This window comes from Phyllobates terribilis, unplaced genomic scaffold (assembly GCF_046119375.1).
Source record: "Phyllobates terribilis strain yellow unplaced genomic scaffold, ASM4611937v1 Scaffold_5__5_contigs__length_657084704, whole genome shotgun sequence".
In the NCBI taxonomy this organism is placed as follows: Eukaryota; Metazoa; Chordata; class Amphibia; order Anura; family Dendrobatidae; genus Phyllobates; species Phyllobates terribilis.
Window position 1 is genome coordinate 84,185,484 of NW_027362765.1, and position 23,917 is coordinate 84,209,400.

Consider the following 23,917-nt stretch of genomic DNA (forward strand, 5'->3'; position numbering starts at 1 on the left):
ACCCCTGCTGTTAGGGGGTGCATTTACATCATACATTTCACATGAGATTCGCAAGAAAAAAAAGCTTATTTTTTTTTGTGGGAAAAAAGGACATTTTATTGGGACCTATCCTTCAATTCCTAAACAAAAGAAGACTCGATAAACTCTTGGTAGTCTGGAGTTGGATAAGCAAGGGGTGCATTTGTTGCCACCCTGCAGTTCCCGGTTTGTCCTGACAGCAGAGGTGGTGCTAGAATGCCATGAAAATTTCTGTGTTTGTTGACAGTGGAGCAGGAGTCAGCATGATTGATGCTGAGTTTGTGAAAACTCATGGTCTTGCTTGCTGTACTTTAGCTAAGCCATTTCCATCTTTGCCATCGACTCGGCGCCACTTGCACAGAAAGCATTTACTCAGATTGTAAATAATGTAAAACTGAGGGTGGGGTCGGTTCATGGTGAAATAATCCCTTGCTATGTCTTGGACAGTCTTCCCACCCCAATTGTTTTGGGTCTTCCCTGGATGGTGAAACATAATCCGTTGGTAGATTGGCAAACCGGGGAGATTATTGAATGGGGAGATTACTGCCATGAGAACTGTTTAGATATTTCCCTTGCTACAGTCTCTATGGAAATATTACCTGCTTTTCTGTCTGGTTTTGAGGACATTTTTTTCTGAGAGGGGGAGTCAGGATTTACCTCCTCATCTTTCATATGACTGTCCTATTAACTTGAGCTAAACTCCCTAAGTCCAGACTGTATAATCTTTCTGGCCCTGAGAGACAAGCCATGAAGGATTTCATTGCAGAAAGTCTGGATAAGGGACACATTAGGCCTTCATCTTCACCTGTGATGGTATGGTTCTTCTTTATGGAGAAAAAAGATGACGGTCTACGTCCCTGTTTAGATTTCCAGAAATTAAATCAAATTACCATCCGAGATCCATACCCTCTTTCTCTGATTCCTGATTTTTTCAGCCAGGTTGTGGGAGCTAAGGTGTTCTCCAAGTTGGGTTTAAGGGGAGCCTACAATTTGGTTAGAATCAGAGAAGAAGACGAATGGAAAACAGTGTTCAATACCCCTGAAGGGCATTTTGAGAGTCTGGTTATGCCTTTAGATTTGACCAATGCACCTGCGGTATTCCAGCATTTCATAAATGATCATCATTTGGTGGGGAGGTTTGTGGTGGTATATATTATGATCATCAGAATTGACATCACAAAAGTGTCGTAAATTATAACAGCAGTGTTCTCCAGTGACCTTAGACATTCCTATAATAATTTGTCACTTCTGTGTTATAAATTTGGTGACAGTCGGGGGCGCTCTTTTACGCCTCTCCCCACGGAGCTCCGTCCACTCTTCACAATGTCGGTGCTGCGGACATGACTGTGGACAAATGGGAAGAGTCACATTCTGGCAAAACTGAAGAATTAGCGATAAGGGGAATTTTTTATATTACATAAAGTGACAATAAAAATGTAAGTTTCATTAATCAGGAAAAAAAAGAATTTTGCCCAAATCCATAAAATATATAACGGTGTAAAAATACATAAATTATATAACAGTGTAAAAAAAAATCATTTTTGACTTGTGATGTTTGCTCCATTAAAAACATGAGCAATTGCATAAAAAAGCATAAGAAAAACATTAAAAAGCCAGTAGAGGCGACTAGACAACAGAGTGTATGAGGATCCTGAAATCAACTCCGATCTAGTGGTGTCAGTGCTGAACTGTCTACATCGGTGGGGATTTTTTGAGGCCCTCACTCCAGCAACTCCAATCTAGTCTCCTCAGGAGTGAAGCGTCTAGATCGGAGTGGCTAAAGTGAGGAGCATAAAAAATCACCTCCGATAACAAAGCAATGGGGGCAGTGTACATAGCAACTAGGACGTGACAGGTTCCCTTTAAGGAACATCATAACTCTGTGTTTGCTGGTTATTCGGGTGGTAAGGCAACCGTGGACCTTCTCTCTCGTCATTTTGGCACGGGTTGCATCGGGATGTGATTGAATACGTAGCTGCTTGTAGTATTTGTGTGCGTTCTAAGGTTTCGCATACCCGTCCGTCTGGTACTCTTCTTCCGCTACCTATCCCTAGTAGGCCATGGACACACTTGTCCATGGATTTTATTACTGACCTACCGGTTTCTGCAGACAAAACGGTGGTTTTGGTGGTTGTAGATAGATTTAGTAAAATGGTTTACTTCGTCGCATTACCTGCTTAACAAATGCCAAGACACTTGCTCAGGTGTTTATCTATGGGATCGTGAAGCTTCACGGGGTTCCCTTCGATGTGGTGTCAGATCGGGGGACCCAGTTTGTTTCCAAGTTCTGGAAGGCATTCTGTTCTCGACTGGGAGTGCAGCTGTCCTTTTCCTCTGCCTTCTACTCTCAGTTGAATGGACAGACCAAGCGCGTCAATCAGAATTTGGAGACCTACCTCAGGTATTTCATCTCCGAAAATCAGGAGGATTGGGCATCCTACTTACCGCTGGCAGAATTTGCCATTAATAATCATTGTCAAGAGTCCACTGGCAGGTCACAGTTCTTTGGTGCATACAGTTACCATCCACAATTTGGTACCTTTAGTGGGGGAGGTGCTTCGGGAGTTCCTGAGGAGGAACGTTTTGCTTTGTCACTCTCCTCGGTGTGGCTGGGGGTTCTGAGTAATTTAAAGATTATGGGAGACAGGTATAAACGTATGGCTGACAGAAAACGCTTGCTGGGTCCGGACCTGAATGTGGATGACTTTGTGTGGTTGTCTACCAGGAATATAAGATTGAAAGTTCCTTCTTAGAAGCTGGGACCTAGGTTTATTGGTCCCTATAAAATAACCGCCATCATTAACCCAGCAGCGTTTCATCTTGAGCTTCATCATGGCCCTTAAGATCCACAACGTGTTCCATAGGTCCTTACTCAAGAAGTATGTGGAACCTCTTGGGCCCTCACCTCTACCGCCGCCCCCAGTAATGGTTGATGGTAATCTGGAGTTTCAGATTTTGAGGATTGCAGATTCTCATCTCCAACATCGTTCTCTACAATACTTGGTGCACTGGAAGGGTTATGGTCCAGAGGAGAGGATGTGGGTTTCAGCATCAGAGGTGAACGCTCCCAGGTTGGTTTGTTCATTTCACACCTCTTATCCTGAGAAACCTGGTCCTGAGTGTCCGGAGGCCACTCATAGAGGGGGGGGTACTGTCACGGGTGTGTCAGATCTGACAGACAGTCGCCCTGCAGTTGGTTGCAGGATATCTCTTTGTTTAGCATTACAGACACCTTCTTAACTGTTTCACTCTAGGATCCAGCGGCTATCTCCTTCCTGCTAATTGACACCCATACCTGGGTGTTTAAATAGTTTCACTTTGCAGCAGGAAGGTGCCGGTGATACATCAGTGGCGTACCGCCAATGGCAGCAGGCCACACCACTGCTATGGGGCCCGTGAGCCGGGGGGCCCCAAGCAGCAGGGGAGACGAGTTGTATAGGTGAGTATTGGTGGATAGTGGTGGAGGGAGTGAGGTTGTGGCGGCGGAGGAGCGGGGCACACGCGGTAGCCGGCTGCTCCAGCTACCACATGTGCCCGCTGCTAAAGGGACATGAATATTCCCTCTTCTCCACTCCCATGGGCATGGAGAAGAGGGAATATTCATTCTCTTTAGTAGTGGGCACGGAGGAGTGCTGAGCCGCGGCTCCTGCTGTCAGTGCCCGCTACTAAACAGAATGCATATTCACGCTTCTCCATGCCCATAGTTCCAGAATGGAGAAGAGTGAATGTGCCGGTAGCAGCAGCAGCTCACCTCGGCGTCTGAGAGTGCGCGCTGCTCAGATGCCGACATGAGCAGCAGCAAACAGGACACAGCAGCGCTGGAGGAGAGATGAGGAAGGAAGGTGAGCATGTGTTAATTTTTTTTGTGTGTGCAGTGATTGGTGGATGAGGGGGCCATTCATACCAGGATTGGGGGATTGAGGAGGCCACACATACCAGGATTGAAGGATTCAGGAGACCACACGTACCAGGATTGGGGGATTGAGGAGGCCACAACTACCAGGATTGGGGGATTGAGGAGGATACACGTACCAGGATTGTGGGATTGAGAAGGCCACACATACCAGGATTGGGAGATTGAGGAGGCCACACATACCAGGATTGGGGGATTGAGGAGGCCACACGTACCAGGATTCTGGGATGAGGGGTGCCACACGTACCAGGATTGGGGGATGAGGGGTGCCACATGTACCAGGATTGGAGGATGAGGGGTGCCACACGTACCAGGATTGGAGGATGAGGGGTGCCACACGTACCACGATTGGAGGATGAGGGGTGCCACACGTACCAGGATTGGGGGATGAGGGGTGCCATACGTACCAGGATTGGGGGATGAGGGGTGACATACGTACCAGGATTGGGGGATGAGGGGGCCATGCATACCAGGATTGGGGGATGAGGGGTGCCATACGTACCAGGATTGGGAAATTTACCAGTACCAGCTGCATTTCCCAACCTAGGCTTATACTCAAGTCAATAAGTTTTCCCAGTTTTCTGTGGTAAAATTAGGGGCCTCGGCTTATACTCGGGTCGGCTTATTTAAAATATACGGTATTTTAAAAATCAGTGAGTACGTGGTGCCCATAATACTGCAGGACTATGGTATGCATTATACTATATGCAGGCTGCATTTTACCCTATGGGGTGTGTAATATACAGCTATATGAAAAAGTTTGGGCACCCCTATTAATCTTAAGCTTAATGTTTTATAAAAATTTCAGTTTGATATATGTAATAACTGTTGGACACAGTAATGTTTCTGCCCTGAAATGAGGTTTATTGTACTAACAGAAAATGTGCAATCTGCATTCAGACAAAATTTGACAGGTGCATAAGTATGGGCACCCTTATCATTTTCTTGTTTTAAATACTCCTACCTACTTTTTACTGACTTACTAAAGCACTTTTTTTGGTTTTGTAACCTCATTGAGCTTTGAACTTCATAGCGAGGTGTATGTAATCATGAGAAAAGCTACTTAAAGTGGCCACTTGCAAATTGTTCTCCTGTTTGAATCTCCTCTGAAGAGTGGCATCATGGGCTCCTCAAAATAACTGTCAAATGATCTGAAAACAAAGATTATTCAACATAGTTGTTCAGGGGAAGGATACAAAAAGCTGCCTCAGAGATTTAACCTGTCAGTTTCCACTGTGAGGAACATAGTAAGGAAATGGAAGAACACAGGGACAGTTCTTGTTAAGGCCAGAAGTGGCAGGCCAAGAAAAACATCAGAAAGGCAGAGAAGAAGAATGGTGAGATCAGTCAAGGACAATCCTCAGACCACCTCCAGAGAGCTGCAGCATCAACTTGCTGCAGATGGTGTCACTGTGCATCGGTCAACTATACAACGCACTTTGCACAAGGAGAAGCTGTATGGGAGAGTGATGCAAAAGAAGTCGTTTCTGCAAGCACGCCACAAACAGAGTCGGCTGAGGTATGCAAAAGCACATTTGGAGAAGCCAATTTCTTTTTGGAAGAAGGTCCTGTGGACTGATGAAATCAAGATTGAGTTGTTTGGTCATACAAAAAGGCGTTATGCATGGCGGCAAAAAAACACAGCATTCCAAGAAAAACACTTGCTACCCACAGTAAAATTTGGTGGAGGTTCCATCATGCTTTGGGGCTGTGTGGCCAATGCCGGCACCGGGAATCTTGTTAAAGTTGAGGGACGCATGGATTCCACTCAGTATCAGCAGATTCTTGACAATAATGTTCAAGAATCAGTGATAAAGTTGAAGTTACGAAGGGGATGGATCTTTCAACAAGACAATGATCCAAAACACCGCTCCAAATCTACTCAGGCATTCATGCAGAGGAACAATTACAATGTTCTGGAATGGCCATCCCAGTCCCCAGACCTGAATATCATTGAACATCTGTGGGATCATTTGAAGAGGGCTGTCCATGCTCGGCGACCATCAAACTTAACTGAACTGGAATTGTTTTGTAAAGAGGAATGGTCAAAAATACCTTCATCCAGGATCCAGGAACTCATTAAAAGCTTCAGGAAGCGACTAGAGGCTGTTATTTTTGCAAAAGGAGGATCTACTAAATATTAATGTCACTTTTCTGGTGAGGTGCCCATACTTATGCACCTGTCAAATTTTGTTTGAATGCAGATTGCACATTTTCTGTTAGTACAATAAACCTCATTTCAAGGCAGAAACATTACTGTGTCCAACAGTTATTACATATATCAAACTGAAATAGCTGTTGCAAAAACACCAATTTTTATAAAACATTAAGCTTAAGATTAATAGAGGTGCCCAAACTTTTTCATATAACTGTACTGTATGGAGGACTATGGGGAGTGCAATATATTCTATGGAGGACCATGGGAAGTTCATTATACTATATGGAGGATTATGGGGGGCGCATTATACTATATGGAGGATTATGGGGGCGCATTATACTATATGGAGGATTATCGGTGGCGTATTATACTATATGGAAGGCTATCTGGGGTCATTATAATATTTTGAGGGCTATGTGGGGGGCCATTATACTGTATGAAAGCAATTACACGGTGTGAAGGTTTGTGTGGGGTCCATCATAATGTTTGGAGGGCTAGTGCGGCCATTATACTGTATGTAGGCCCATTATAGTGTACGGAGAGATGTGTGGGGGTCACAGTTGGGGGATCATACTGTGTTAGGGTCACCATACTTTTCCTTGGGAGTTGAAGTGGGGTACAATAGGGTCATTATACTGTGCATGTGGAGGCTAATGTGGAGGAATGCACCATGGGGGTATCATACTGTGTTTGGGGGGCACTTTTATTGGCATCATACTTTATAGGGCAATGAAAGAGGGATCTAGGACTTCAGCAGGAGGAAAATTATTGTGTAAAGATTGGAAAGTTGTGAGATCTGCTTTTCTGTGACACAGACAAATATATATATTTTTTTTTTTGGGGGGGGGCAATTAGAGCTTCTGCTATGGGGCCCCATGATTTCTAAGTACGCCCCTGACTCACCTGTTTCCTTGTGAATGCTTGGAGCTCTCAGTCTGCTATATTCCTCTGTGGTGTTAGAAAGACACTTGGAGTTATCTCTCGCTAAAGCTAAGCTACTTTCCCCCGTGTTTGTCTCCCTTCTTGTCTTTAGTGTTTAGTGGGGATCGACTAGTGCTCATCTCCCCTTCCCTATCCAGGGCCAAGCGCTAGGGAAATACAGGGTTTAGGTTCACGTGTGGCGATTGATGAGGAACCAATGTAGGACGTTAGTGGAGACAGGGTGATAACAGATCAGCCTAGGAGGTCTCCACTCCCCCCTGTCCCTAGAGCCTGGACTCCCTTTCCCCCTTCCCTTTGTGTTGCACTTAATCTTTCACACACCTTGCGTGACATACTGCTTCTATGTACAAGAATAAAACTGTTAGAACTCTCCTGTTAGTTTTTTTCTATCTTGCTGGTCACATGACCTTTTTTGCCTATTTAGTCCTGCTCCACCCTCCTGGCCTTGCAGGATCAGGTTCCCCGTTACATCGTAGGGATCTAGCTTAGTTCTATTGTAGGGACAGATCTCCTTTCTTTCCTTAGTGCTTGTAGCAGGTCATAACAAAAACTACTATAATACTGCCCCATATGTATAGTACCGACCAAAAGTTGGGACACACCTTCTCATTTAAAGATTTTTATGTATTTTCATGACTATGAAAATTGTACATTCACACTGAATACATCAAAACTATGAATTAACACGTGGAATTATATACTTAACAAAACAGTGTGAAACAACTGAAAATATGTCTTATATTCTAGGTTCTTCAAAGTAGCCACCTTTTGCTTTGATGACTGCTTTGCACACTCTTGGCATTCTCTTGATGAGCTTCAAGAGGTAGTCACCGGAAATGGTCTTCCAACAATCTTGAAGGAGTTCCCAGAGATGCTTAACACTTGTTGGCCCTTTTGCCTTCACTCTGCGGTCCAGCTCACCCCAAACCATCTTGATTGGGTTCAGGTCTGGTGACTATGGAGGCCAGGTCATCTGGCGTAGCACCCCATCACTCTCCTTCTTGGTCAAACAGCCCTTACACAGCCTGGAGGTGTGTTTGGGGTCATTGTCCTGTTGAAAAATAAATGATGGTCCAACTAAATGCAAACCGGATGGAATAGCATGCCGCTGCAAGATGCTGTGGTAGCCATGCTGGTTCAGTATGCCTTCAATTTTGAATAAATCCCCAAAAGTGTCACCAGCAAAGCACCCCCACACCATCACACCTCCTCCTCCATGCTTCACGGTGGGAACCAGGCATGTAGAGTCCATCCATTCACCTTTTCTGCGTCGCACATAGACAAGGTGGTTGGAACCAAAGATCTCAAATTTGGACTCATCAGACCAAAGCACAGATTTCCACTGGTCTAATGTCCATTCCTTGTGTTCTTTAGCCCAAACAAGTCTCTTCTGCTTGTTGCCTGTCCTTAGCAGTGGTTTCCTAGCAGCTATTTTACCATGAAGGCCTGCTGCACAAAGTCTCCTCTTAACAGTTGTTGTAGAGATGTGTCTGCTGCTAGAACTCTGTGTGGCATTGACTTGGTCTCTAATCTGAGCTGCTGTTAACCTGCGATTTCTGAGGCTGGTGACTCGGATAAACTTATCCTCAGAAGCAGAGGTGACTCTTGGTCTTCCTTTACTCGGGAAGTCCTCATGCGAGCCAGTTTCTTTGTAGCGCTTGATGGTTTTTGCAACTGCACTTGGGGACACTTTCAAAGTTTTCCCAATTTTTCGCACTGACTGACCTTCATTTCTTAAAGTAATGATGGCCACTCGTTTTTCTTTACTTAGCTGCTTTTTTCTTGCCATAATACAAATTCTAACAGTCTATTCAGTAGGACTATCAGCTGTGTATCCACCAGACTGCTGCACAACACAACTGATGGTGCCAACCCCATTTATAAGGCAAGAAATCCCACTTATTAAACCTGACAGGGCACACCTGTGAAGTGAAAACCATTTCCGGTGACTACCTCTTGAAGCTCATCAAGAGAATGCCAAGAGTGTGCAAAGCAGTCATCAAAGCAAAAGGTGGCTACTTTGAAGAACCTAGAATATAAGACATATTTTCAGTTGTTTCACACTTTTTTGTTAAGTATATAATTCCACATGTGTTAATTCATAGTTTTGATGCCTTCAGTGTGAATGTACAATTTTCATAGTCAGGAAAATCTTTAAATGAGAAGGTGTGTCCAAACTTTTGGTCTGTACTGTACAAGAATGTAACTACTATAATACTGCTCTCTATGTACAAGAATATAACAACTATAATACTGCTCCCTATGTACAAGAATATAACTACTATAATACTGCTCCCTATGTACAAGAACATAACTACTATAATACTGCCCCTATGTACAAGAATATTACTACTATAATACTGCCCCCTATGTACAAGAATATAACTACTAGAATACTGCTCCCTATGTACAAGAATATAACTACTATAATATTGCCTCCTATGTACAAGAATATAACGACTATAATACTGCCCCATGTACAAGAATATAACTACTATAATACTGCCCCTATGTACAAGAATATAACTACTATAATACTGCTTCCTATGTACAAGAATATAACTACTATAATACTGCCTCTATGTGCAGGAATATAACTACTATAATACTGCCACTATGTACAAGAATATAACTACTATAATACTGCCCCTATGTACAAGAATATAACTACTATAATACTGCCACTATGTACAAGAATATAATTACTATAATACTGCTTCCTATGTACAAGAATATAACTACTATAATACTGCCTCTATGTGCAAGAATATAACTACTATAATACTGCCACTATGTACAAGAATATAACTACTATAATACTGCCCCTATGTACAAGAATATAACTACTATAATACTGACCCCTATGTACAAGAATATAACTACTATAATACTGCCACTATGTACAAGAATATAACTACTATAATACTGCCACTATGTACAAGAATATAACTACTATAATACTGCTTCCTATGTACAAGAATATAACTACTATAATACTGCCCCTATGTACAAGAATATAACTACTATAATACTGCCACTATGTACAAGAATATAACTACTATAATACTGCCCCTATGTACAAGAATATAACTACTATAATACTGCCTCTATGTGCAAGAATATAACTACTATAATACTGCCCCCTATGTACAAGAATATAACTACTATAATACTGCTCCTATGTACAAGAATATAACTACTATAATACTGCTCCTATGTACAAGAATATAACTACTATAATACTGCTCCTATGTACAAGAATATGACTACTATAATACTGCTCCTATGTACAAGAATATAGCTACTATAATACTGCTCCTATGTACAATAATAGAACTACTATAATACTGCCCCTATGTACAAGAATATAACTACTATAATACTGTCCCCTATGTACAAGAATATAACTACTATAATACTGCTCCTATGTACAAGAATATAACTACTATAAGACTGCTCCTATGTACAAGAATATAACTACTATAATACTGCCCCCTATGTACAAGAATATAACTACTATAATACTGCCCATATGTACGAGAATATAACTACTATAATACTACTATGTACAAAAATATAACTACTATAATACTGCTCCTATGTACAAGAATATATCTACTATAATACTGCCCCCTATGTACAAGAATATAACTACTATAATACTGCTCCATATGTACAAGAATATAACTACTATAATACTGCTCCTATGTACAAGAATATAACTACTATAATACTGCCTCTATGTGCAGGAATATAACTACTATAATACTGCCACTATGTACAAGAATATAACTACTATAATACTGCCCCTATGTACAAGAATATAACTACTATAATACTGCCACTATGTACAAGAATATAATTACTATAATACTGCTTCCTATGTACAAGAATATAACTACTATAATACTGCCTCTATGTGCAAGAATATAACTACTATAATACTGCCACTATGTACAAGAATATAACTACTATAATACTGCCCCTATGTACAAGAATATAACTACTATAATACTGCCACTATGTACAAGAATATAACTACTATAATACTGCCACTATGTACAAGAATATAACTACTATAATACTGCTTCCTATGTACAAGAATATAACTACTATAATACTGCCCCTATGTACAAGAATATAACTACTATAATACTGACCCCTATGTACAAGAATATAACTACTATAATACTGCCACTATGTACAAGAATATAACTACTATAATACTGCCACTATGTACAAGAATATAACTACTATAATACTGCTTCCTATGTACAAGAATATAACTACTATAATACTGCCCCTATGTACAAGAATATAACTACTATAATACTGCCACTATGTACAAGAATATAACTACTATAATACTGCCCCTATGTACAAGAATATAACTACTATAATACTGCCTCTATGTGCAAGAATATAACTACTATAATACTGCCCCCTATGTACAAGAATATAACTACTCTAATACTGCTCCTATGTACAAGAATATAACTACTATAATACTGCTCCTATGTACAAGAATATAACTACTATAATACTGCTCCTATGTACAAGAATATGACTACTATAATACTGCTCCTATGTACAAGAATATAACTACTATAATACTGCTCCTATGTACAATAATAGAACTACTATAATACTGCCCATATGTACAAGAATATAACTACTATAATACTGTCCCCTATGTACAAGAATATAACTACTATAATACTGCTCCTATGTACAAGAATATAACTACTATAAGACTGCTCCTATGTACAAGAATATAACTACTATAATACTGCCCCCTATGTACAAGAATATAACTACTATAATACTGCCCATATGTACGAGAATATAACTACTATAATACTACTATGTACAAAAATATAACTACTATAATACTGCTCCTATGTACAAGAATGTATCTACTATAATACTGCCCCCTATGTACAAGAATATAACTACTATAATACTGCTCCCTATGTACAAGAATATAACTACTATAATACTGCTCCTATGTACAAGAATATAACTACTATAATACTGCCCCCTATGTACAAGATTATAACTACTATAATACTGCCTCTATGTGCAAGAATATAACTACTATAATACTGCCCATATGTACGAGAATATAACTACTATAATACTACTCCTATGTACAAAAATATAACTACTATAATACTGCTCCTATGTACAAGAATATATCTACTATAATACTGCTCCCTATGTACAAGAATATAACTACTATAATACTGCTCCCTATGTACAAGAATATAACTACTATAATACTGCTCCTATGTACAAGAATATAACTACTATAATACTGCCCCCTATGTACAAGAATATAACTACTATAATACTGCCTCTATGTGCAAGAATATAACTACTATAATACTGCTCCCTATGTACAAGAATATAACTACTATAATACTGCTCCTATGTACAAGAATATAACTACTATAATACTGTCCCCTATGTACAAGAATATAACTACTATAATACTGCCCCTATGTACAAGAATATAACTACTATAAGACTGCCCATATGTACAAGAATATATCTACTATAATACTGCCCCCTATGTACAAGAATATATCTACTATAATACTGCCCCCTATGTACAAGAATATAACTACTTTGGACACATACAGGTGAATGCAGTGTAGTGTAGCTCAGCCCATGATAATAGTACCGTCTTTGTTACCTCATCCCTGTGATGTGTCAGAGACGTAATTATCTTTCAGGTGAAATATGTAGACATTTTCCAGCTGCTTCAGTTTTTCTTGTTATAAAACTCTAATGACAGTGACATCATCACCCGGACTACAGTCGCACCCTAGCCCTGAAAATAGGCCCACGCCCTACATGTTGTGAGGGAGAGTCCTCCATGTTTGTTTCTATGGTAACCAAACTCCCCTGAATTACAGTATTGAGGAATGTGCTGAGCGGAGAACAGCGCGGCGTGATGTCAGCAATCCACGGAGGAACCCACAGGGAGAAGAGCGAGTGCTACACGGCTCAGCAGATAGTATCACACAGGATAGGATTAGATACACGGCTCAGCAGATAGTATCACACAGGATAGGATTAGATACACGGCTCAGCAGATAGTATCACACAGGATAGGATTAGATACACAGCTCAGCAGACAGTATCACACATGATAGGATTAGATACACAGCTCAGCAGACAGTATCACACATGATAGGATTAGATACACAGCTCAACAGACAGTATCACACAGGATAGGCTTAGATACACAGCTCAGCAGACAGTATCACACATGATAGGGTTAGATACACAGCTCAGCAGACAGTATCACACAGGATAGGATTAGATACACAGCTCAGCAGACAGTATCACACATGATAGGATTATATACACCGCTCAGCAGACAGTATCACACATGATAGGATTAGATACACAGATCAGCAGACAGTATCACACAGGATAGGGTTAGATACACAGCTCAACAGACAGTATCACACAGGATAGGGTTAGATACACAGCTCAGCAGACAGTATCACACATGATAGGATTAGATACACAGCTCAGCAGACAGTATCACACAGGATAGGGTTAGATACACAGCTCAGCAGACAGTATCACACATGATAGGATTAGATACACAGATCAGCAGACAGTATCACACATGATAGGGTTAGATACACAGCTCAGCAGACAGTATCACACATGATAGGATTAGATACACATCTCAGCAGACAGTATCACACATGATAGTGTTAGATACACGGCTCAGTAGACAGTATCACACATGATAGGGTTAGATACACGGCTCAGCAGACAGTATCACACATGATAGGATTAGATACACAGCTCAACAGACAGTATCACACAGGATAGGGTTAGATACACAGCTCAGCAGACAGTATCACACATGATAGGATTAGATACACAGCTCAGCAGACAGTATCACACAGGATAGGGTTAGATACACAGCTCAGCAGACAGTATCACACATGATAGGATTAGATACACAGCTCAGCAGACAGTATCACACATGATAGTGTTAGATACACAGCTCAGCAGACAGTATCACACATGATAGTGTTAGATACACGGCTCAGTAGACAGTATCACACATGATAGGGTTAGATACACGGCTCAGCAGACAGTATCACACATGATAGGATTAGATACACAGCTCAACAGACAGTATCACACAGGATAGGGTTAGATACACAGCTCAGCAGACAGTATCACACATGATAGGATTAGATACACAGCTCAGCAGACAGTATCACACAGGATAGGGTTAGATACACAGCTCAGCAGACAGTATCACACAGGATAGGATTAGATACACAGCTCAGCAGACAGTATCACACAGGATAGGGTTAGATACACGGCTCAGCAGACAGTATCACACAGGATAGGATTAGATACACAGCTCAGCAGACAGTATCACACAGGATAGGGTTAGATACACGGCTCAGCAGACAGTATCACACAGGATAGGATTAGATACACGGCTCAGCACACAGGGTAGTCTCGGGGGAGATGGTGAGACTCGGGGGCAGAGCTGTGTTGGCCACGCGGTTCCTCCGGAGTCCTAATAACTACAAATAGGGTGCCTGTCTGCTCCTCCCTTCACAGATGTCTCTTCCAACATAATACCCAATTATATTAGGAGACCCTCAGAGCCGACTGTCTAACATGATCTCCAGTGTGCGCGCCCTCCCATAATCCCCTTTTTCCTCTTTTTGAGGTTTGCAGTTGGATAGTATAAGTAAAATGACAGATTATTATGAAGTGTAGCTAAATATAGTAATGGGATTGTGCCTGAAGAGGACACCACCAAACTCCCAATATTTTCTGGATATATAAATATTACAGATCTCTCTAGCGTCCTAATGTGGAAGAACCTTGTAAATCCTGCAGTTTAGCCTTATAGAAGCGATGAAGTGTGTATCACTGCCATCTTGTGGTCACATACTGCACTGACAGTCCTTACATTAGAGCATCCTTTACCAGAATTGTGCCAATTCACACTTATTCCTCTGGGAAATGTAAGAATAAATAGACAACTGGGTGTTACCATTCCTCCTGTGAATCGTTTGTGCCATTGAACAATCTGATACTTCCAGCGCTCAGTGGACGGACTTAGATTGTGTAGGATAATCATAAGAATCAAATCGCTGCACTGCTGGATTTTGGTTGACGAGTAAGGGCCGAACCCATTAACTTATCAGAATAACCTCGGCACTCAGGTTTTGATCAAAGAAGTGAAAACTTAATACAGTCCATTCATTTACAAAAAACGTTTCGGTCAAACAGACCTTCGTCAGTAAACTGCAGAACATAAATACAGGACAATGTGAGTAAAATAATAAAGTCCAAAATTAAACACATAGAAAAATTGCATAGAACAATACAATAGAGGTTATCATTGGCATAATTGGTAAGGAGGGAAGGGTGGTGGGAAAGTAGATTGGATATCAGAGGGCACAGACCTTCATGGGGATGCGGATAAAGCAATACCTAGTGTTAGTAAGGTGGATGAACAGGGCACCTACCAGGCTGTCTGTGATACAAGTAAGGTGGTAGTACTGGGACAGCATGGGCTGTGTATGAGCCTGGTATAAGGTCTCCTGAAAAGTATAAAAGATGCAAGGCTAGGTGTTGGAGGGTACCAGTAATTAAGAGTAATGGCATGCAGAGTCATTTCAGTGCGCAGGGGTATAAAGGTACTTTACCTAATTCGTAGATGTGATCTGTGTGGTGCCTTAACGCGGTGTCCACTGCTTGTTGCTGCTGCCATATTGTGTGGGAGTGTCCCTATAAGTAGGGGAGTGATTGGTGGAGTGGCCAATAGTAACGGAGCTGCAGAGTGTTTGGCAGCGCAGAGCGGAAGTGCCCGAATGACGTCACCGGAAGTGACGCCGTCCGCTGACGCGTGCGTTCCACAGGCTGTGTGCTTGCGTTCCACGATGCAGGAAGTGGGCGTGCCTGATTGGAGGAGCAGTGCGGAGCGTTCTGAAGAGGTATGCTCGCTGGAGTTTAAGTGCTGAAATGGGTTAGGACGGATTGGTTTGACTGGAGAGGGGAACAGAGGATGGGGAGGTCTGGAAAACAAGAGAGTAAAATGAGGTTGGGAAGAAAAAAACAGTTCATAAATATATAGCATTCCAATGTGAAGCACTCAATATATATGGTTCATGACTAAGCTGGCAGATAAACTCAGGCAGAGGTAATAAACTTATGAATATATCAATAAATAAATAACCATAAGGATCCCTCAGTGTGCTTAAAGTTTGACAAGCATGACACAGCTCTCCCCTCAGAAATGACACGAGTAATCACCTGGCCATACTGGTAAATATTCCTGGAGATCGCTGGTGTACAGGAGAGATTGATGTAGGCATGGACAATGAGGTTTTCTAATGAATTACTGGGATTGCAGGACCAAGGGGGGGTACCCACGTACAATAACTTTAGACCGCATCTCCTGTAGTCTCTGTTCCCGGATTTCAGAGTCAGATACTATCCTAATCTCAGAGACACACTAATTCGTGCTGATATCGGCAGCAACAAACAGGGACCTCAACAACGGTTCCTCCACAATCCCAAAACAGGGACATTTCCATGTCTCCAGTGCCGACAGTGCAACAATGTCATCAAAGGCAGCGTCATCTATCATCCACACACCAGCAAAAAATATAACATCAAGGGCTACTTCACTTGTGACAGTTCGTTCGTGGTATACCTCATTAAATGCCCTTGCGGATTAATATACATAGGCGAAACCACCCAGGCGATTAAAGAAAGAATATCAAAACATAAATCTACAATACGGTGCAAGAATTTGCTATTACCCATCCCCCACCATTTTATCACCAAAGGCCATAATATTTCCCAATTGAAGTTTCAGATTCTTGAACAGGTATCACCACCACGCCGGGGAGGTGACCGTGTCCGCCAACTAAAACAAAGGGAGGCCTACAGGATCCATGAGTTGGAATCCCTATCACCCAAAGGGTTAAACAGGGAATACGATTTACTATCCTTTTTATAAGCCTAACAACTATTCCCCAGTATGGGCATTTTCATAAACCTATTTCACCCATTTCTCAGCTTTTAATGTAATTCATTAGAAAACCTCATTGTCCATGCCTACATCAATCTCTCCTGTACACCAGCGATCTCCAGGAATATTTACCAGTATGGCCAGGTGATTACTCGTGTCATTTCTGAGGGGAGAGCTGTGTCATGCTTGTCAAACTTTAAGCACACTGAGGGATCCTTATGGTTATTTATTTATTGATATATTCATAAGTTTATTACCTCTGCCTGAGTTTATCTGCCAGCTTAGTCATGAACCATATATATTGAGTGCTTCACATTGGAATGCTATATATTTATGAACTGTTTTTTTCTTCCCAACCTCATTTTACTCTCTTGTTTTCCAGACCTCCCCATCCTCTGTTCCCCTCTCCAGTCAAACCAATCCGTCCTAACCCATTTCAGCACTTAAACTCCAGCGAGCATACCTCTTCAGAACGCTCCGCACTGCTCCTCCAATCAGGCACGCCCACTTCCTGCATCGTGGAACGCAAGCACACAGCCTGTGGAACGCACGCGTCAGCGGACGGCGTCACTTCCGGTGACGTCATTCGGGCACTTCCGCTCTGCGCTGCCAAACACTCTGCAGCTCCGTTACTATTGGCCACTCCACCAATCACTCCCCTACTTATAGGGACACTCCCACACAATATGGCAGCAGCAACAAGCAGTGGACACCGCGTTAAGGCACCACACAGATCACATCTACGAATTAGGTAAAGTACCTTTATACCCCTGCGCACTGAAATGACTCTGCATGCCATTACTCTTAATTACTGGTACCCTCCAACACCTAGCCTTGCATCTTTTATACTTTTCAGGAGACCTTATACCAGGCTCATACACAGCCCATGCTGTCCCAGTACTACCACCTTACTTGTATCACAGACAGCCTGGTAGGTGCCCTGTTCATCCACCTTACTAACACTAGGTATTGCTTTATCCGCATCCCCATGAAGGTCTGTGCCCTCTGATATCCAATCTCCTTTCCCACCACCCTTCCCTCCTTACCAATTATGCCAATGATAACCTCTATTGTATTGTTCTATGCAATTTTTCTATGTTTAATTTTGGACTTTATTATTTTACTCACATTGTCCTGTATTTATGTTCTGCAGTTTACTGACGAAGGTCTGTTTGACCGAAACGTTTTTTGTAAATGAATGGACTGTATTAAGTTTTCACTTCTTTGATCAAAACCTGAGTGCCGAGGTTATTCTGATATGTGTAGGGACACACCTCATTGGCATGGGGAATGGTAACACCCATTTGTTATCTTTTTCATACATTTCCAAGGGGAATAATAGAGGGATGGCACAATGCACATGACACTGGTCCTTTTTAAAGTTTATATAAAACCTGTGACATATTGGGGGCATTATTACTTTTCAAGGGGGTGTGGTTACTTTTTAAAAAGGGAGCTATTCATTTTTAAAGGGGCATTAAGGGTGCATTATTACTTTTAAGGGGAATTATTATAGTTTTGAAGCAAAAAGGGGGCACTTTTACTTTCTAGAATGCATAAATGAGGTCTGATTACTATTTAGGGTGCACAGTTGGGGGGCATTATTACTTTATATAGGGCACACAGGGATCGTAATTGCTCTCTAGAGAGCACACTAGGGGCAAAATTACTGTGAGGGGTTTCTATTACTTTTTAAGAGGACAATAAAGAGGCATTATTACTTTTGCTATGTAATTTGAGAGCATAATGATGTAGGGGCAGAGACCCTGATTCCAGTGACGTATTACTTACTGGGCTGCTTGGTGCAGTTTCGCTAAAATCCCTGTTTTCTCTGTTGTAGATGTAGTAGTGGGCCCACACCCCTGATTGGCAGCTGCCTGTGTACATTGTCAGCCAGCTGCCAATCAGAAGTGGGGAAGTAGGGGCGGGGTTACACAGATTAGCCTGACTAGGCTGCACGTGAGACCTAGTTCTGCAGTGATAATCTCTTGCTGATAAAGCACTGATTGTATTGAAACTACAGCACACAGCCTAATAAGCGACACATCTCTGGAATCAGGGTCTCAACACCTACATTATACCGCTCTCAAATTACTTAGCAAAAACCTTCCCTTTAATAGCGGAACTATTACTTTTTAAACCGGGCAGTTAGGGGGCATTGTTACTTTTTAAGGAAGCATAAGGAACAGTTTTACTTTTTTCAATGCACAAGTATGGTGCGATTACTTTCTAGGGTACACAATGGGGCATTATTATTTTTTATAGGGCATTCAGGGGTTATTATTATCTGTCCAATTTTACTTTTGTGCAGTTGAATACTAACGTGCGACATTTTAAAGTAAACGTGAGACTCCTTACCCAAAAACAGTGCAAAAAAGGCTAAAGAAAAAAAAAAGAGCATCTTTGATTGTTTGCAAAATTCGTCAGCTATTTCAAATAATTAAACAGCAAGACAACAAGAAGAAGTTGACATGGTGGTCTGGGCCAAATGGAAAAGTGAACGACTCCATCAGGAATAATGTCACCTGTACACCACTATATGTAAGTGTAACTGATTTGACTTTCACGGTCTGCAGGTGTGATATTGTTTTTTGTATAGCGTTTTGTAGAAGTATGGTAATATGATTTATTCACCGTGTAGTGATAATGGCAATGATCACAGTGTGTATTATTTTGACCTTGTATATTGGTGTTATTGATAATACAGGTTGTTGTACAGTGTTTTTGTTCTGTAGAAATATGGCAATATTATTTATTCACTATGTAGTAGTAATGGTAGTGGTCACGGTGTGGCGGTATTATTGATAATAATGGTCTTTGTATCTTTTTTTGTTCTGTAGAAATATGGTAATATTATTTATTCACTATGTAGTAGTAATGGTAGTTGTCAAGGTGTGGCGGTATTATTGATAATAATGGTCTTTGTATAGTTTTTTTTGTTCTGTAGAAGCATGGTAATAATATTTATTCACTATTTAGTGATAATGGTAGTGGTCACGGTGTTGCGGTATTATTTTTCTCCTTGTATACCGGTGTTACTGGTGTTAATGCTAAAAAAGGTCGTTGTATAGTGTTTTTGTTCTGCAGACATATGGTAATATTATTTATTCAGTATGTAGTGGAAATGGTAGTGATCATGGTGTGGCGGTATTATTTTGACCTTTTATATGGGTGTTATTGTTAATAAAGATCGTTGTACAGTGTTTTTGTTCTGTAAATGTATGGTAGTAGTCATGCTATGACGGTATTTGGTATTGGTAATAATGGTTGTTGAAGTGTTTTTGTTCTATAGAAATATGGTAATATTAGTTATTCACTCTTTAGTGATAATAGTAGTGGTCATGCTTATGGTGGTATTATTTTGGCCTTGTATAGTGGTATTATTGGTATAATGGTCTGTGTACCATGTGTTTTAGTTCTGTAGAGGTACAGTAATATTATTTATTCACTGTGTAGTGGTAATGGTAGTGATCACGGTGTGGCGGTATTATTGTTAATAATACTCTTTGTATATTGTGTTTTGTTTGTAACAGTATGCCAAAATTTCTGGGATGATTTTTTTCGTTTATCTCTTATCACAAAAATTTTGAAAAAAAGTTATCGCAAAAGTCAGATGTACCCAAAAATAATAGTATCAAAAAGTGCTAAATAAACAAGCCCACGGGTCCAACAGGGAAATAAAAATGTTAGGGGTCTTAGGTTATGGTAAAAGAAAAGCAAATTATTTTTTAAAGTGTGATATATATACTGCACAGTGAAGAGACGCCAAAATCCAATGGCACAATTGCTCCTCCCCCTTGACCGAGAAACAGTAATAAATGTGAAAAGTATGAGCTTTTTTTTATTGGAGGAAATGTATTATTTATTCACTTATGTAGCGATACCTAATATCACCACTAGATGGCGAAAGACACACACACAAAAAAACAACAGAAAGTCAGCAGGGACAGGGCATCATCATCCTCAGTGGGGCTTGACTCCTAAATACCCCAAGGGTCAGATAAAGCTCTGTGTCCCTCTCACTGCTCACCTGGCTCATTTCATAGTGACTGCTGGCAATGCAGTCCAGTCCAATGAATGGATCTGAGCCAAAATACAGGACACAAGCCCCCAAATTTACAGTGCTGTGACTGGTAAACAGTGAAGACTGACTGATACTCACCTCTCATTGTCTCTGTCATCCTCTTCACTACAGTTTGGATTAGGTAAGGGGTCTGCATTTATATAAGGGGTTTGGTTTGAGACTTGTATTTAGGGAGTTTGGACTGGGGTCTGTATTTATGTAAGGGGTCTGATTTGGGGTCTGTATTTAAGTGGTTTGGGGTGGAGTATTTTTTATTTAAGGCGTCTGTAATTAGGAGTTATGATTTGGGGGCTGTATTAATGTAATATGTCTGGTTTGGGGGCTGTATTTAGGGGGTTTGGTCTAGGGTCTGTATTAGTTTAAAGGGTCTGCTCTTGGGTCTGTATTTATGTAACGGGTCTGGTTTGGGGTCTGTATTTAGTAGTTTTGATCTGGGGTTATGTATTCATGTAAGGGGTCTGGTCTGGGGGCTGTATTTATGGGGTTTGGTCTGGGGTGTGTATTAATTTAAAGGGTTTGGTCTTGGGTCTGTATTTATGTAAAGGGTCTGATTTGGGGTCTATACTTAAGTGGTCTGGTGTGGAGTATTTTTTATTTAAGGGGTCCGGTTTGGGGTCTGTAATTAGGAGTTGTGATTTGGGGGCTGTATTTATGTAAGCTGTCTGGTTTGGGAGCTGTATTTAGGGGAGTTTGTCTAGGGTCTGTATTAGTTTAAAAGGTCTGATCATGGGTCTGTATTTATATAAGGAGTCTAGTTTGGGGTCTGTACTTATTTAGGTGGTCTGGTGTGGGGTCTTTTCATTTAAGGGATCTGATTTGGGTTCCGTATTTAGTAGTTCTGATCTGGGGTTATGCATTCTTGTAAGGGGTCTGGTCTGGGGGCTGTATTTATGGGGTTTGGTCTGGGGTGTGTGTTAATTTAAAGGATTTAGTCTTGGGTCTGTATTTCTGTAAGGGCTCTGTTTTGGGGTGTGTATTAGTTGGGAGGTATGGGGTCTATATTTATTTAAGATGTCTGGTCTTCGGTCTGAATTTATTAAGGGAATCTGGTCTAAGGTTTGCATTTAGCTAGGGTGTCTGGTCTGGGGTCTTTATAATTTAGGGGATTTTGTATGGGCTCTGAATTTATTTTAGGGCTTAAGTCTGAGATCTGTATTAGTTTAGCAAGTGTGCAAAAAAATCCAGGAAGTGCACTAGGGGCGTGTCAATGCATTTGGAAGCAGTGCCACACCCCCAGTGCACTTCCTACCTGATTTGCATATGGATTCTACGCTAGATTTCTCATCCATCGCTAAGGTATCAGTTTTCTTGGTGGAAGGGGGACAACCGTCTGTACAGCCATAATACTACTTCCCTATGTGAAAACCTGTTGACAGGTTTTAATAGTCCCATACTCTACCCAAGTAATACCTCCATACAGAATCCAAACGACAGCTCCGCACCGCCATACAGATCCTATATAACATCACTACCATACTGTAGCCACTGCAGCTCAGCTCCCATTCACATCAATGGGACCTGCAGTACCCAACAGTGGCCACTATGCAGAATACAGAACTGTGGGGTTTCTGCTCTGGAATCTGCAGGGCCTGATAACAGCTGATTACGGGGGAAAAGCGGGTGTCAGACCTCCACCCAAAGGGAGGTCATCAATAACTCAGTCCTGGACAACCCCTTTAAGCCTGCGGCTGTCAGGGAATGCTGAGAGTTGTAGTTTCATAGCAGAAATAGAGGCACAGGATATCGTAGCTGCCACGTTCAGCTCCAGCTTTGTGTACATTATTTCGGTATTTATTCTCTTCCTCCATATAATGAAATGCGTTTTTTGTTATCATTCTAGGAATTAAAACATCCCCAAGTGCCAAGGTGTTTATGCCACCTAATTTCTCCGGATGCCCCAGGGTCAAAAACAGTGAATGGATGACACAATCGGAAAAAAATGAGGTGACTCTACCCCATCTCCAAACACTCGCCATGTTCATTGCTCAATGTTGTCTTCCCAATGCGGTTGAGTAACGTTCAGCCATGCCTCGCTGCATTTACAAGTTCTACACGTGCCGACCTTGGCGGGGTCAACAGAAACACAGCTTACCATGACCTCAGATCAGGTCGGACCAGTCTAAGGAGCAGGTTTCCAGTCTATAGAAACCAGTGTATATATAGGATGTAACCATTAGTATGGGAAGCTATAAAGATAAATCTGTGCTTACTGCACAATTAAACACTAAACTCAAAGCACTATTGTATCTACATTAGATGTAGATTAAGATGCAATCTATTCTCTGCTGTTATCAGCCAATTCAGGGTGTTTGTGTTGGACCCTGACATATTTGTGAACAACATAATTTCTATAATACTATAATACTATACCATGGACAAGCGAAGAACTATTATAACACTGCCCCCTGTACAAAAGAATTTAACTACTATAATACTGCCCCTATAAATAACAATATAACTACTATAATACTGTCCCCTATGTACAAGAATATAACTACTATAATACTGCTCCTATGTACAAGAATATAACTACTATAATACTGTCCCCTATGTACAAGAATATAACTACTATAATACTGCCCCTATGTACAAGAATATAACTACTATAATACTGCCCCTATGTAAAAGAATATAACTACTATAATACTGCTCCTATGTACAAGAATATAACTACTATAATACTGCTCCATACAGTGGGTACGGAAAGTATTGGGACCCCTTTAAATTTTTCACTCTTTGTTTCATTGCAGCCATTTGGTA

At 41.1% G+C, this 23,917-nt stretch overlaps 1 protein-coding gene and 1 long non-coding RNA gene across 3 annotated transcripts in view; one reads left to right on the top strand and one right to left on the bottom strand.

Moving 5' to 3' along the window:
* The window catches only part of NDEL1 (nudE neurodevelopment protein 1 like 1), a 51,964-nt gene extending 39,114 nt beyond the window's left edge, over positions 1 to 12,850 (bottom strand). Inside the window, exon 1 of the mRNA XM_073682485.1 lies at positions 12,730 to 12,850. The gene's annotated coding sequence lies outside the window, so the exon portion shown is untranslated. The remainder of the gene's footprint in view (positions 1 to 12,729) is intronic.
* A 4,698-nt stretch (positions 12,851 to 17,548) lies between these two features.
* The window catches only part of LOC141270889 (uncharacterized), a 30,506-nt gene continuing 24,137 nt past the window's right edge, over positions 17,549 to 23,917 (top strand). The window contains exons 1-4 of one of the 2 annotated variants that reach the window (XR_012321749.1): positions 17,549 to 17,824; positions 17,930 to 18,004; positions 19,442 to 19,614; positions 22,998 to 23,101. This is a non-coding gene — a long non-coding RNA (uncharacterized lncRNA). The remainder of the gene's footprint in view (positions 17,825 to 17,929; positions 18,005 to 19,441; positions 19,615 to 22,997; positions 23,102 to 23,917) is intronic. The other variant, XR_012321750.1, reaches the window with a different exon arrangement.